This window comes from Gorilla gorilla, chromosome 21 (genome assembly GCF_029281585.2).
Source record: "Gorilla gorilla gorilla isolate KB3781 chromosome 21, NHGRI_mGorGor1-v2.1_pri, whole genome shotgun sequence".
NCBI lineage: Eukaryota > Metazoa > Chordata > Mammalia > Primates > Hominidae > Gorilla > Gorilla gorilla.
This window is the reverse complement of record NC_073245.2, coordinates 69755021-69759294: the sequence shown is the minus strand read 5'-3', so window position 1 is coordinate 69759294 and position 4274 is coordinate 69755021. Positions and strand designations below refer to the sequence as shown.

Below are 4274 nucleotides of genomic sequence, written 5' to 3'. Positions count from 1 at the left end.
CACCCAGTCACACTTTTGTTTTCGTTTTTATTTTTATTTTATTTATTTTTTTATTTTTCTATTTATTTATTTATTTATTTTGAGACGGAGTCAGGCTCTGTCTCCCAGGCTGGAGTGCAGTAGCTGTGATCTCGGCTCACTGCAAACTCTGCCTCCCAGGTTCACGCCATTGTCCTGCCTCAGCCTCCCGAGCAGCTGGGACCACAGGAGCCCGCCACCACGCCCGGCTAATTTTTTTTTTTTTTTTTTTTTTTTGTATTTTTAGTAGAGACAGGGTTTCACCATGTTAGCCAGGATGGTCTCGATCTCCTGACCTCGTGATCCGCCCACCTCGGCCTCCCAAAGTACTGGGATTACAGGCGTGAGCCACTGCACCCGGCCTTGTTTTTGTTTTTAATTTTAGCCTTTCTACTTCTCATGTAGTGACATCTCACTGCAGTTTTAATTTGCATTTCACTAATAGCCAATGATTTGGAAAATCTTTTCACATGCTTATTTGCCATCTGCAGATGGTTTCTGTGAGGTGCCTGTTCATAGCTTTTGACATTTTGTACTCTGGGTTGTTTGAGAGTTATTTATGTATTCTGGACACAAGTTCTTTATCAGACATATGTTTTGTAAATATTTTCTTCCAGTCTGTGTCTTGCCTTTTTATTCACTTAATGGTGTCTTTCAAACAGCAAATTTTTTTTTCAATTTTGATGAAGTCTAATTTATCTGCTGTTTTTCTTTGATGAATCATTCTTTTTTTTTTTTTTTTTTTTTTTTTTTTTTGAGACAGAGTCTCGCTCTGTCGCCCAGGCTGGAGTGCAGTGGCATGATCTCAGCTCACTGCAAGCTCCGCCTCCCGGGTTCACGCCATTCTCCTACCTCAGCCTCCCGAGTAGCTGGGACTACAGGCGCCTGCCACCGCGCCCGCCACCACGCCCGGCTAATTTTTTGTATTTTTAGTAGAGACAGGGTTTCACCATGTTAGCCAGGATGGTCTCGATCTCCTGACCTTGTGATCCACCCACCTTGGCCTCCCAAAGTGCTGGGATTACAGGCGTGAGCCACCACGCCCGACCAATGAATCATTCTTTTGATGTCATTATCTAAGAAATCTTTTGCATAACTCAAGGTCGCGAAGGTCTTTTCCCAGGTTTACTTCTGGAAGTTTTATAATGTTATGTTTTACATTTAAGTCTGTGATTCCTTTTGAGCCAAATAGCGCTTATGACCCAAGGTGTGGATCAAGGTTCGCTTTTCCGCACATGGTTGATGTATTGTTTTAGCACCATTTATTTTAAAAAACTATCCCTTGTCCCTTGACTTCTCTTTGCAGCTGTATTAAAATGTATTGATAGGCACGGTGGCTCACGCCTGTAATCCCAGCACTTTGGGAGGCCGAGGAGGACAGATCGCCTGAGCTCAGGAGTTTGAGACCACCCTGGGCAACATGGTGAAACCTCATCTCTACTAAAATACAAAATATTATCTGGGTGTGGTGGCACACACCTGTAGTCCCTGCTCCTCAGGGGCTGAGGCACGAGAACGGCTTGAGCCATGGAGGCAGAGGTTGTCGTGAGCCAAGATCACACCACTGCACTCCAGCCTGGGCTACAGTGAGACTTCGTCTCAAAAAAAAAAAAAAGTATTGGCCACATGTGTGGGTGTTTTAGCTCCATGCTTTCCCAAGCTAGTCCTTCATCAGAACCAGGCTGTCTTGATGACAGCGTATAGTCAGCCTCAAACTCAGATAATGCAAGTCCTCCAGCTTTGTTCTTCTTTTCTAAAGTTGTTTTTGGTGATTCTGAATCCTTTGCCTTTCCATCTAAATTTTCAAATCCACTTGTGAATTTATGCAAAAAGAAAATGTTGCTGAGATCTTTGGGGGAATGAATGTATAGATCAATTTGGAAAGAATTTTACACTTTAACAATACTGAGTCTCCCAATCCGTGAACAGAAGAGTGTATCCCTCCAATTATTTAGGCCTTCTTTGATTTCTTTCATCATTGTTTTGTATCTATCGTAGACGTCTTGCACAGATGTTGGATCCGTATCAAAGTTTGTCATGGATTTTCCTTTGGGGAGAATGCTATTATAAATCGTACTGTTAGCCACTGCAGTACATTGAGCTCCATAGAGACAGCACCGGGGCAAGTGAGAGCCGTACGGGCACTGGGCGACTCTGTGCCTCGCTGAGGAAAACTAACTAAACACGGGCAAAGGAGATCCTAAGAAGCCGAGAGGCAAAATGTCATCGTATGCATATTTTGTGCAAACTTGTCGGGAGGAGCATAAGAAGCACCCAGATGCTTCAGTCAACTTCTCAGAGTTTTCTAAGAAGTGCTCAGAGGTGGAAGACCATGCCTGCTAAAGAGAAAGGAAAATTTGAGGATATGGCAAAGGCGGACAAGACCCATTATGAAAGACAAATGAAAACCTATATCCCTCCCAAAGGGGAGACAAAAAAGAAGTTCAAGGATCCCAGTGCACCCAAGAGGCCTCCTTCGGCCTTCTTCCTGTTCTGCTCTGAGTATCACCCAAAAATCAAAGGAGAACATCCTGGCCTGTCCATTGGCGATGTTGTGAAGAAACTGGGAGAGATGTGGAATGACACTGCTGCAGATGACAAGCAGCCTTATGAAAAGAAGGCTGCGAAGCTGAAGGAAAAATACGAAAAGGATATTGCTGCATATCAAGCTAAAGGAAAGCCTGAGGCAGCAAAAAGGGGAGTTGTCAAAGCTGAAAAAAGCAAGAAAAAGAAGGAAGAGGAGGAAGATGAGGAAGATGAAGAGGATGAGGAGGAAGATGAAGAAGAAGATGAAGAAGATGCTGATGATGAATAAGTTCGTTCTAGCGCAGTTTTTTTTCTTGTCTTAAAGCATTTAACGCCCCTGTACACAACTCACTCCTTTTAAAGAAAAAAATTGAAATGTAAGGCTGTGTAAGATTTGTTTTTAAACTGTACAGTGTCTTTTTTTTGTATGGTTAACACACTACCAAATGTGTCTTTAGATAGCAGTGTCCTGGTGGTATTTTCAATAGTCACTAACCTTGCCTGGTACAGTATGGGGGTTGTAAATTGACATGGAAATTTAAAGCGGGTTCTTGTTGGTGCACAGCACAAATTAGTTATATATGGGGATGGTAGTTTTTTCATCTTCAGTTGTCTCTGATGCAGCTTATACGAAATAATTGTTCTGTTAACTGAATACCACTCTGTAATTGCAAAAAAAAAAAAAGTTGCAGCTGTTTTGTTGACATTCTGAATGCTTCTCAGTAAATACAATTTTTTTATTAAAAAAATAAAAAAATAAATCCTACTGTTTTTGCAATTTCAATTTCCAATTTTTTGGTGCTAGTATAGTTAATTTTTGTTCATTGACCTTGTAACCTGCAGCCTGGCTAAACTCGCGTGTGAGTTGAAATTGTTTATTTATTGTTTATTTGTAGATTCCTTGGGGTTTTCTATATAAATAATCATGCCATCTGCAAATAGAGACTGTTTTATTTTCCCTTTTCCAAACTGTATGTGTCTGTTTTAATTTTCTTGCCATATGGCACTTGCTAGGACCTTGGACATGATGTTGAATAGGAGTGCTGTGAGCGGACATCTTTGCCTTGTTTCCAGTTTAGAGGCAGATCATTGAGTTTTTTGCCATTAAGTATGATGCTAGCTGTAAGTTTTTGTAGGTACTCTTTTTTACATTTTATTTCAAGAGTTTTTGGGGAACAGGTGATTTTTGGTTTCATGGATGAGTTCTTTGGTGGTGATTTCTGAGATTTTGGTGCACCCATCACCTGAGCAGCACACACTGTACCCAATACGGAGTCCTTTATCCCTCACCCCTCTTCCACCCTTCCCCCCGACCGAGTCGCCAAAGACCATTGTATCATTCTTATGCCTTTGTGTCCTCATAGCTTAGTTCCCACTTATAAGTGAGAACATAACGATATTTGGTTCTCCATTCCTGAGTTACTTCACTTAGAATAATGGTCTCCAACTCCATCCATGTTGCTATGAATGCCATTATTTCATTCCTTTTAATGGCTGAGTAGTATTCCATGGTATATATATACCACATTTTGTTTATTCACTCATTGGTTGATGGGCATTTAGGCCAGTTCTATATTTTTGCAGCTGCAAATTGTGCTGCTGTAAACATGCATGTGCAAGTGTCTTTTTCATATAATGACTTCTTTTCCTCTGGGTAGATACCTAGTACTGGGATTGCTAGATCAAATGGTAGTTCTACTTTTAGTTCTTTAAGGATTCTCCGTACTAGT

At 41.2% G+C, this 4274-nt stretch overlaps 1 pseudogene; it reads left to right on the top strand.

Annotated features, from left to right (window-relative positions):
* The first annotated feature begins 2102 nt into the window (after nt 1-2102).
* Nucleotides 2103-3305, top strand: LOC101123873 (putative high mobility group protein B1-like 1; annotated as a pseudogene).
* The last annotated feature ends 969 nt before the right edge of the window (nt 3306-4274 follow it).